The sequence below is a fragment of the Crinia signifera genome, chromosome 1 (assembly GCF_055691185.1).
Source record: "Crinia signifera chromosome 1, ASM5569118v1, whole genome shotgun sequence".
Classification (NCBI taxonomy): Eukaryota; Metazoa; Chordata; class Amphibia; order Anura; family Myobatrachidae; genus Crinia; species Crinia signifera.
Window position 1 is genome coordinate 115,235,864 of NC_139217.1, and position 12,701 is coordinate 115,248,564.

Sequence of the window (12,701 nt, forward strand, 5' to 3'; positions counted from 1 at the left end):
TGCGGAGCTTGCAGCTTACCTAGTCCTTGTGATGCCGCCCCAGTGAATAGCCGCCCCCTCCCCCCACCACCATTTCCGCTCACAACCATGGCCCTTATTCTGGTTGGTGCGGCCAGAGCCGCACACGGGGCTCCGGCCGCACAAACCAATCCCCGCCCACCCTACGGATCGCCACGGCCGTCCGTACACGGACGGCTGGCGATCCGCATAAAAATGGTGGAGGCGTACGCCTCCACCATGGTGGGAGCTGCCCCCTGCATTCGATGGTCGTCGACCATCGAAGGCAGGTCCGCACGCCCCGGCAGCTCCCGCAAGCTGAGACCACACGGACAATCGTCCGTGTGGTAGCTTGTATGGGGGCTGAAAGCTGACATCCGGCGACGTCAGCTTTCCGCCCCCATGAGTTGCGTCATGCCCTCATTACCATGCATACGCCCCGCGTTTGCATGGGAACGCCCATGAAAGGCGGGGCGTACACATAGGGAAATGAGGGCATGAAGCCTCTCACGCCCCTATACGCCCCCTTTGCGGCGGACGAAATACGTCTGCGGCGAAGGGGGCTGCACATGCGCAGATTGACCTCTGCGCATGTGCAGAAGAAAAACATCGGCGGTACGGCCGCACGCGGGCCGTACCGCCCGAACCAGAATAAGGGCCCATGTGTGGGGGATGTGTTATGCAGACACATCCCCTTGCATGTGCCCACTGCAGGAGAAATCATTCAATGGTGGTCACAAATATTAGACAGTGGAAGCTGACTTATATTTGCAGGCGCTGGGACAAAGACAAGGCGGGTGACTGATGTCATGTGACATCAGCTGACCACCCCTGCATACTTAGTCATTTCCGCATTCCCCTGGCTCTGCCCCACCACCGCCCCCGTCCACGCTGCGAATGGCCTGGTGACATTGTAAATCACTGAGGCTGAGCACAGTCAGGGTTCGCACATCCGCAGAAATGCACTTGCGCAAACCCTGACCATCGGGGCATGGGACAAATTTGGTTCACTAAAAGTAGACCAGAATTGGCCCCAATGTGCAGTGTCTTTAATGTCAACACTTTAGAACCTCCGTTTCTTTGTCAATTTCTTTTTATCTAACTTCTAATATCTTTATGAATGAGCAAGAGGCAGAACTTCCTGCTTGGACCAAACCATTAAACAAGTTTTGTAATTGTATTTTTTTCCTGTTTTTTTGCACATGTGCAATAGCTAATGACCAGACAGAGCAGCTTCCTCCCTTCCTCTGCAGGGCTGTATATAACGAGATTTTCACTGGGGCATATAGTTTTGTGGAATAAGATGGCAGAATTTAGGGCATACTTGCCTACCGTCCTGGAATTACCAGGAGGCTCCCAAAAATTGGACCCCCCTCCCAGCCCCACGGGAAGGTGGGCAAGTCTCCCGCATGCTCCCCAAAGCTCCTGCCTCCCTCCAGACCCCCTGAAACAAATTCCAGACTTTGCAGGTCAGCGGGAGAGGGTGGGACTAAAATGGCGCAAATCACATCATTTTGCTGCATTTCGCAGCGCTTTACAGAGAAAATATTTGAACATTCACATCAGTCCCTGCCCCAGTGGAGCTTACAATCTATATCCCCTACCACATGTACACCTACACACATTCATTCTGGTGTTAATTTTGTTGGAAACCAATTAACCTACCAGTATATTTTTGGATTGTAGGAGGAAACCAAAGTACGCTGAGGAAACCCACGCAAGCATGGGGAGAATATACAAACTCCGCACAGTTAGGGCGATGGTGGGAATGGAACCAATGACCTCAGCGCTGTGAGGCAGTAATGCTAACCACTACACCATCCGTGCTGCCCATGAGAGTCAGCCAAACCATATTAGTCTCCGAGACTCTCCAGGCAGTTTTGTTTATATTACAGCAGTTAAAGTATCTACCAACAGATGATGCCAGTTTGAGCAGCTTCCTACCTTCCTCTGCAGGGCTGTATATAGTGAGATTTTCACTGGGGCATATAGTTTTGTGGAACAAGATGGTAGAATTGTTTGCCTGCCCTCCTTCCCCTTCCAGCCCCCAGGGAAGGTGGGCAAGTCTCCCACATGCTCCCCAAAGCTCCCACCTCCCCCCTGACCCACTGAAACAAATTCCAAAATTTGCAGGTCCGTGAGAGTGGGCGGGACTAAAATTATGCAAATCACATAATTTTGTTTAATTTTTAGCCCCACCCCTTCCTCGCGGACCCACAAATTGCAATTGGGGGCAGGGCTTGTGATGCCAGACTTGTCCTCACACCCCCCGAAGTGCAGATGTGGATCTACTCTCTGGACTTTTCCCGAAGAGGCAACTGCCGCAAGTATGATTTAGGTTTTTTTATTATTAATTACATATTCAATACAATCTGGGCATGATATTAGTGTCTAGAATGGCATTGTAAAATGCGATTGAATCAGCACAATTTGTTATTTAGTACCTGAAGGAACAGTGGCTGCGAAAGGAGACCATCCCTGCGATGTACTCATGAGTGCTGCTGGAAATCTTACACATGTGCAGCAGCCATTGCCAGGGTAGGTTCCAAGAGAACCCTCTGCCAGCTAAATTTGCGATGTGTGGCCCATAGGCTACAGCTATGGAGGTTTCGGATGCTGGCAGGAATGGAGGGATTGCAGAGAAAACTGCTGCGGTTACTTTGTGATACATTGATACAATGGGGCAGATGTATTAAGCCTTAACAAGAGATAAATGCCAGGGTGATAAAGAGAGATAAACATCCAGCCAATCACCTGCTAGCTGCCATGTTACAGGCTGTGTTTGAAAAAAGTCAGTAAGGAGGTGATTGGCTGGGTGTTTATCTCTCCTTATCACCCTGGCATTTATCTCTTGTTAAGGCTTAATACATCTGCCCCATTGAAACTAAGCTTCAAATATTCAATTATAAATGGGCCACTTAGGTAGGAGTCCTAGCAATGTATAACAGCAGGTCCAACAGTTCTCTACTTCTATTGATTTGGTGCTATAAAAATTAAATCTAGATATACAGGGGGGAATTTACTAAAATGTGTATTCTACTTCACATGTGATGTTGTTATAGGCATCCAATCAGAATCTATTTAATTATTTAGCACCCTCTAAGATTATACACAGGATCTGATTGGTTGCCCATAGCAACATCACATGTGAAGTAGAATACACATCTTAGTAGATTTCCCACACAATTACATAATAAGACACAGACTAACATTCAGTTGCGTTTGTTGCCACACACATCTGTTCCCCATACACAAAATACTCATTTTAAATACTGACACTATAGGGGTTAAATGTACTAAAACTTCTAAAAATTAAATAGGGGATGTTGCACAATGCACATAGCAACCAATCAGATTCTGTTTATCATTTCTCTATTACATCCTAGAAAATTACATACAGAGGGCCAGATGCAGTAAGCTTCAAATGTGATAAAATGGAGAGTGATAAACTGCCATCCAATCAGCTCCTAACTGCTATGTCTCAGACTGGGTTTGAAAAATGTCAGACAGGAGCTGATTGGCTGGTTTTTTTATCACTCTCCATTTTATCACTTTTGAAGCTTAAGGGGAAAATTTACTAAAGGAAATTTGTAAAAAATAGGTGTATTTGTATCCAGAAATACACTTATTTTTGACATTTACTATCCCGAAAATACAGCAATTCGTAGTTGTATTGATGTGCTATCAATACGAATATGAATTGCCGTATTTTCGGGGTAGTACATGTCAAAAATAAGTGTATTTCTGGATACAAATACACCTATTTTTTTACAAATTTCCTTTAGTAAATTTCCCCCTTAGTGCATCTGGCTGAGAGTCTGATTGGTTCCCATGGGCAGCATCACCTCTTTTAATTTTTAGTTCACTTCATAGTAGGAGGGAGGGGGGCAGTAAGGGGGCTGCAGCATACAAAAGCTGGGTGTTCCCCTGCACACACAGGTGTGTCGATACCTGCCAGGGGCGGATGGACATTTAGACTGACTTTTATCTGCGAACGGAAAAAAAAAAATATTGATGGTCAGTGACCATCTTGTGATTTTTCACCTGTGCGGAAATATGCAAGGGGATGTGCAAGCGTACATATTCCCTCGCATGCAAATGTGGGTATATGTGCCGCGGGGCGGGTGTTTGGCGTTTACTTGTTTGCTAGGCTGCGAACATATGCAGCCCACTGAACAGTTCTGAATCAGGCCCGTGAATAGGGGCCTAGAGTCACCAAAACCCTTGTTAGTAATCCATTTACAAACATCCGGTTTCATGCATGTGCATTCATATAAATCTATGGAAATAAAAGAATTCTCCTTGGTGCAATCATCACTTTCTCTGTGCACTATGGGCTTATTCAGATCTGAGCTCAGTACAACTTTGTTTGGAAAATGGTCAAAACCATGTGCACTGCAGGTGGAGCAGATGTAACCTGTGCAAAGAGAGTTAAATTTGGGTGGGGTGTGCTGAAACTGAAATCTAAATTGTATTATAAAAATAATGCAGCCAGTATTTACCCTGCACAGAAACAAAATAACTCACACAAATCAAACTCTCTCTGCACAGGTTACATCTGCCCCACATGCAGTGCACATGGTTTTGCCCATTTTCCGAACAAATTTGTACTGAGCTCAGATCTGAATAAGGCCCTATGTGCACCTTGTAATATTGTATTAGGCAGCTTGTGACATATTCCATGGTTACTCACAATGTTTATTCTGCCTTCAGTATACTGGATGCTGAGTATATGTGAGGAGAATATGCCCAAACAGATGGGTTTTGTGCAGTTTTGCTGCACACAACAAAATAAACGAAAGCTGCAAGTGGAAATGAGCGCTAAATCTCTAATGCACCCACAGTTAATTTCAACCAGGTGCAATTTTGTTACAAGTACTCTTCTGCTTGTGAAAACTTGTGGCATTCAAAATCTGTGTTCTTTATGATTCCTGGGTGGTTTGCATATAAATACATAGAAGCTGAGAGTCATTTATGAACTGGCAGCACGACCCAAGAGGCCCACAAGGTCAATTGTGAGGTAAAAACTGTATTTAAGGACAGTTGGGGCATTTTTATGAGGCCTCATGTAAGTTGTATGGTTAAATGAAGTTTATTGTGGAGCAATCTTGTGCAAGCTGCTGGTCAGACTCAGAAGGGCGGGTAACTTACCACTGTGTTATGCTTGCAGCAATGTACCGGATTAGGCACAAAAGCACAGATATGTCCATACATCTATTCTTTGTGCGCTATAAGTCACATTATAGATAACATATGTCCTTCATCACTTAGGGCCTTATTCTGGTCGATGCGTAAATTTCCGAATTCTTTCGGATGGCGTTTTTTAGCCGTCTGCGCATGCGTGGGCAACGCTATGCGCATGTGCCACGCACAGTCTCCGTACTCGTTCTCACTAATACCGTACAGAAATGTGAACCGCATTCACTCGGAAAATATGGGCGTAATATGGGCGTCATCCGGAAGTACACAGGGGCGTAGTTTCAAAGTGGGCTAAACTGGGCGTAAACATGGACGTACACGAGGGAGTGCACTAATTCTGGTAGGCATGCATTCGGACAGAACACCGACTGCAAACGAACCAACAACCAGGAAATATGCGGTCTTCATAAGCAAGTTTCACTTTGCGGACACCACTCGGTCATGCGCTAGGCATTCGGATCACCCAATTAGTACAGCCGCACCTGAACCACAGTCAGCTGAACACAATACAATCCACTCCTCTACTCATTACTCATTAATTACACTCTTTTCATTGCTTCAATTGGAACCATTGCAGCCTAAATGGACCATTACTGGTCCATACAAGTTGCATACAAGTGCTTGAAAGTGAAGGGTAATGTAAAGATGTACATAGTGTGTTGGTGTGTATGTGTGTGTGTTTGCATTTGAAGAATAATTTATGATACATGCATACATAACACATGGGCGTAAAGGGGCAAGAAAGAATGTTTGGAACTTTGCAGGATGTAAGGGTTAATCTAAAGTGGTAGTAATGTGTTTAATGATCAATTCGAAAAATAATAGATGACCATTAAAAACAATCCCTTTTTAATGAGGTAGTCTAATTGCATAAGTGTGTCATGTGTGTGATGTATGAGTTCCGATGATAGTAGTATGTTTTGCAGAAATACACAGCATCGGTGCGCACGGGCAGGTTCCCGTCCGTTCTGACGCTGTAAGACCGTGCAGACGCTGTAAGACCGTGCAGAATATGTGTGTGTCCACCGCACACGCAAGGTTTGGATGTCGTCCGTAAACACGCCCTCTTCTTAAAGAGTGAGTCCGTCCGAATGCGGAGGACCGATGGGCGTTTCTTCGTACGACGTCCGCACAGCAAGGCGTGCGGTCCACTCCGAAAGAATTCGGAAATTTACGCATCAACTAGAATAACCTCCTTAGTGTCCTGTTGTGCAAAAGTAAGCACAAGCAGCTTCTGCTGATTAAAATGATATGCAAGACTAATCTGTAATTAACAATTTCCTATATTCGGTATGTGACTGCAGGTGTATCTGCATACAATATGCTATATTACACTGTAAAGTAACATTTCGTATGCAGATACGTCCACAATCACACACTGAATATAGGAAGTTGTTCATTACAGTTTAGTTTTGTTATTCATTTGTCTGTCCATTTTTTACACTGTTTGTTTTCACATTGCACAACACCATATTCCCGCTATTGTCGCACTAAGATTCATTCCTGATGAATCCAACTATCCTTGTCCTATAGTAATCAGTCTGCCTTCCAAATTTGGTTATATTCCGGTTGCTAGATCAAGGTGCAGATAGCGGTGAATAGGTCAAGTTTAATTATGGCCACCCTGTACTGTATGTCATATATACAGGCATAAATCTGTAATTTTACAACAATTTTAATCAATATAGTAATGTAGGTTATTCTAAGGTACAGTACTTATGCAGGATGTGCTTTTCAATGTCACAGCAACAAACTTTAGATGCTCACTCGGGATGCACAGTGTGTGCAGTGGTCCATTTCCCACTAGGCATGTGTTTAGGGGAGCCACTTGTTGGAGGCTAAGATTAAGGGTCTAATGGGCATTGAGCTGAAAATGTTCAAGGGCCTATTATGAGAAGTAGAAGAGGTGAGGCCAGTGCCATATCGGCATGTAGAACCCATACTGCATGTAGAACCCACCTCTACAGCACACCCCCGTCACAAACATGCAGTCCCCCCAGTCCCCCCATCACCTTTGCTCTGGCGATCGGTGCGCCGGAGGTCCCCTGACCCGCCTGCCCGCCAACCGTCACTCATTTTACAGTGACGTTGGCGGCAGGCTTGGGTATGGTCGGCGCTGCTCGGGGGGACTCGGGAGTGCTCAGGCACCCGAGTCCTCCCGAGCCTAAGATCACCCTACATATATAAAAGTCCAAAATTGCACAGATGTCTAAAATAGAAACACAATTTAATACTTATGATCTATGGCCAACCATGTGGCCAGTTGGTGTCTGGTGATCAGCATTGCTGTCATGACCGTGGGCATATTTTTATTAGGAGGGCAAGAGCTGCAGATCCATCCACCCCATTGCTAATTAGGCCCTGGAAGCAGTGTCAGATTATACCTGGGGCCAATAAAAACTCAACACTGCAGGTCCACATCCCAGTGAGCTCTGCAACTGTTTGCAAGTTTCATATATACTGTAACAGACACATAGGGGGTTATTCAGGTTTATTTGCTTTCCCGTGAGTTCGCACATGTGCAGATGCAGGGTGCGTGCGGCCACAGCGAACTGGGTGTTTGTTGGGCGCTAGCACCCGATTGTGCGGGCAGGGTGCGTGTAGGGGCGGGCCTGGAGGGGTGCGGGTGGAGGTCGCCAACCATCAATGATGTGGGTGTTCCCCCGCAGCCTACAAATTAATTTTTACGCTAAACATCCATTTGCAGCCAGTGCATGCAAACACACGCTGCGAGGGGGGCAGGCGGCCCAGCATTCGCCGGGCGAATTTGCAGCCTTGGGAATCAACCAGAATAACCCCTATATTCTGCAGCACTTACAAAGGAAATATTTTAACAGTCTCTGCCCATTGGAGCTTACAATCTATATTCCCTACGACATGTGCACGCACAATTCATTCTAGGGTTAATTTTGTTGGGAGCCAATTAGCCTACCAGTATATTTTTGGATTGTGGGAGGAAACCGGAGTACCTGGAGGAAACCCATGCAAGTACAGGGAGAAAATACAAACTCCGCACAGTTAGGGCCATGGTGAGAATTGAACCCATGACCTCAGCCCTGTGAGGCAGTAATGCTAACCACTACACCATCCATGCTGCCCATGACAGTCAGCCAAACAATATTAGACTCCTGGACTCTCCAGGCAATTTTGTTTATTTTATAGCATTTTAAGTATTTACCAACAAGGTAGGTGAAGAGATTTCAGTATTATTTTGTGTTACTAATCTGGTAAACTGAAGTGTGTACTGCTGGAAAAATGGTTACAGAGAGAACCCTAACAGAACAAAATCAACATTAAAACAGAAATGTATGCAGTAATGGGGCCAAATGAAATCCTCAATAACGCAAACATTTATTTAAGTAGTTATATACTATATAACAAGGAAAATGGAATTGTTAAATGAGAAGAGGAAATGCAATCAGCAGAATCAGCCATTAGGAGGGTCACGTAGTTTGTGAAGGTTACCAGTTTTCTCTGTTGCTTCACTGATCTTTACCTGAAACCCCCACTCGTGTCACTTTTTTTTTAATGGAAACCAGCTGGTGATTGTGTATCTATAACTCAGTGCATGGCTTCCATAACAAAGCCTGGACCACAATGCTATACACCATAATATACAGTATATGATTGTCCTCCATAGCCAACATATAAATATACTTGCCCATAAAATTTTTAGCATATTGTAGCAGGTGTGGAAAACGAGGCGAAGCTTACCACCTCATCTAGCTGTGTACGATTGAAAAGTATGCCACTATTATACAGAATTTTACATGACGCAAGCTCTGGATGTAAGTATTAACTTGTGCCAATTTATACAAAAATATTTTCATTGTCGAATTATTTCACTATGAACATTTATTATATTTAAGAAAATAACTGCTGCATTCACGGTTTTGGTGAAAATAATAATAAAGTGTTTTGGTCACATCCCATTCTGACATTTTGAGGCTCAAGCCTCTTTTTCAAGGTGATTGCTGATCACAAAATGGTGTGACCAATACACATATTTTTTTCACCTAAACTGTCAGTGCCGCAGTTCTTTTCTCATATACAGTACATATGTAAAATTATCTGCTGAGGGTACCACGGTCCAGTTTTGGCTATATATAAATATATGCACACACACACACATATATGTAAGTATATATTTACGTTTTTTTTATTTTTCATAGAAGTCAGTGTAGAGGTAGATTTATTAAGCTCTGTGAAGTGATAAAGCGCCTGGTTTTTATCACCGGCCAATCAGCTCCTACCTGTTATTTTTCAAACCAAGCCTGTAACTTCACATTTAGGAGCTGATTGGCCGGTGATAAAAAACAGACATTTTATCCCTTCACCAAGCTTAATAAATCTGCCCCGTAGTGCCTAGTAGAGAGAGAGAGAATGGGATGGGACGAGGACACTTAACCTACTTGGCGCTATGTTAGTGTGGCTTCAGTAGGGCAGGCTTTAAGAAAAAGTTTTATACCAGGTTAATTAATGACCCTTGGAGAGTTGGAGAACATTTTTATTTTTGTTGCCAAGTGGACTATTTATTGTTTTAGAAAATCATTCAAAGACTGCTGTTGCCACACATATTAACTCACTTAAGGTACCCATACACTTATCCGATTTGGCCTAATTTCGCATGATCCCAATGGATCTGGACAAGAAATCGGACCAAATCGGATGTGTTTGACATTCCCTCTGACCTGATGTGCGGTCCTGTGCGCATCGGGTCGGACCTTACAGATTGAACCTGCTGCAGGTTCAATCTGTCAGGTTGGACCCATCAGCGGCACATTGTGGGTGCTTTTTATGATTTAGCATTTTTTTGGCATTAAACTGTAGTTGCCATGCTCTTGACCATTCCTCTAATCTACCTAGATCATCAATCATTTGTTTTACCCCTCCTGTTGTGTCATCTGCAAAAAAGCACATTTTACCCTCAATTCCATTTGCAATGTCACCAAACTAAAGTTTCTAATAAATAAAAGTGGAATCTTTCCCTTATGCCTACTGAGTCTGGAAGTGAAGAAATTTTTTATGACTCTTTGTCATCTATAGATGTGTGCATGCTGTATGTGATGTTGAAAATGAGTCTATATTGTATTTTTGGCAATTTTTTAGTTCAAGTAAGTTATAAGTTCCAACACATGGAAAATAAAATAAAGAATCAGTGTGTGTGATGGTAAGCTCTGCACACAGTGTAAACATTGATGGTTATACCAATGAATGGTTTTGCTGCAAAGACCCAGAAGCAGTGCCAGATTAAGGTCGAAATGGGCCTGGAGCTGAAAATGATCAAGGGCCTATTATGTGCAATAAAAGGGGTTGTGGCCAGCACCTAATAATGTGGGGGCGTGACCAGTGTTCTGGTTGGGTGGTCTGCTCATGGGTTTGTCTCTATTTGTGTAAATACTTTTAAATAACTACATATGCCTGGAAAAGGCAGGGGGCTGGAATAGGAAAAAATGCAAAGGGTTTAGTATAGGGTAGAAAATGACAAATAGGTTGGCATATGCAAGCTCTTGGCACAGAAAAGTGGGAAAATAGAAGCTGCAGATATACTTACCTTGCAGCGGTGGCTGCAGACTTTGGGCTGCAGTGCCGACCATGTATCGCCAGCACTGATAGCATTGGACGATATATATGCACACTACCTCCAGCCAAAGAGTGCAATGGCATATATATGTATATATATATATATATATATATATATATATATATATGCCATTGTTATCTAGTCAGTTGTCCTGAGAAAGGGGCGCAATTCTCCGAAACTTGTCGACACCAATATGCTGACTTCTTCTTTTTCACTTGTTATGGATTGAATATAATTGACCACTTATTTGAGAGTGCCGCCTCCTGTTTTCTCTTATTTGGAAAATTTGCTTTTCATTTACCTGGAGATACGTTCCTATACTACCATTTTGGAAGGCACCCTGCTCAATTAACCCTTGGTGTACCAAGTGCCAGTCCTCTGTCCACATATATATATATATATATTTATAGTGAGCACGGGACCGGCACTTGGGACAGTTGGATGCAGCTGCAGGGGTGCCTTCCACAATATTAGTATATAAGCGATTCTCCAGGTAGTTCCTTGAAGCTAAGTGAAGACAGGAGGCGACACTCTCCAAAATATGTGAATAAACTGTATTTCAAATCATCTAACAGGCATGTCAGCAAAAAGAGATGTCGACTAGTTTCGGAGCATAAAGCTCCTTCATCAGGACAACTGATGTGAATGCAATACAAACAGTACAAACAGTACACTCTGCACATTACTGTTTGTATTGCCTTCACGTCAGTTGTCCTGATGAAGGAGCTTTATGCTCCGAAACTAGTCGACATATATATGCCTTGGCTATATATATGCCTTGGCTATATATATGCCTTGGCTATATATATATATATATATATATATATATATATATATATATATATATAGCCAAGGTAGAGGTACTTAGACTTAAAAAAAACATTTAATAAACTGAAACTGGAGTTTTGCTTTGTAAGTCACACACATATATATATATGGTACTTGTTTCCTATCTGGGCGCCCGCTAAGTTAATTGCGCACCATGCTATTCTCCGTAGAGAAATCGGATCGCATCGCATCGTACACATACACGATATTGAACGATGCGATGCGATGCGATCCGATTCGATTTCCCATAGGAAACAATGTTAAATGGCTCAATTTAGCCAAATTATCATTGGAACAATAGTAAATGGGCCAAAAACACCCCTGAACATTGAAATGTCCCCCCAAAAGTAGTTGACGCCACCCTGCCATGAACGTGAACCCGAAGCGTGGCGAGCGCAGCGAGCCCGCGAGGGGCGGCGTTACGCGTCCTCCGACCTTTTCATGCCCTACTATCCACGTCAGCGTGGAGTGAGAATAGAATAGTGTGGCGAGCGCAGCGAGCCACCGAGCCCGAAGCGTGGCGAGCGCAGCGAGCCCCGCGAGGGGACGCGGATACCTTCACAGGTAAACGCGTCCCTTCGCGGGCTTCCCAGGTGTCCGCGTCGCCATGGACACCTGGGAAGCCCGCGAGGGGACGCGTATAACTGTGAAGGTATCCGCGTCCGCTCGCCACGCTTCGGGCTCGGTGGCTCGCTGCGCTCGCCACACTATTCTATTCTCACTCCACGCCCTAGTGGATAGTAGGGCATGAAAAGGTCGGAGGACGCGTACCGCCGCCCCTCGCGGGCTCGCTGCGCTCGCCACGCTTCGGGTTCACGTTGATGGCGGGGTGGCGTCAACTACTTTTGGGGAGACATTTCAATGTTCAGGGGTGTTTTTGGCCCATTTACTATTGTTCCTATGAGAATTTGGCTAAATTGAGCCATTTCACATTGTTTCCTATGGGAAATCGAATCGGATCGCATCGCATCGTTCAGTATCGTGTATGTGTACGATGCGATGCGATCCGATTTCATTACGGTGCCGTACGTAGAAAACCTGGGCGCCCAGATAGGAAACAAGTACCATATATATATATATATATATATATATA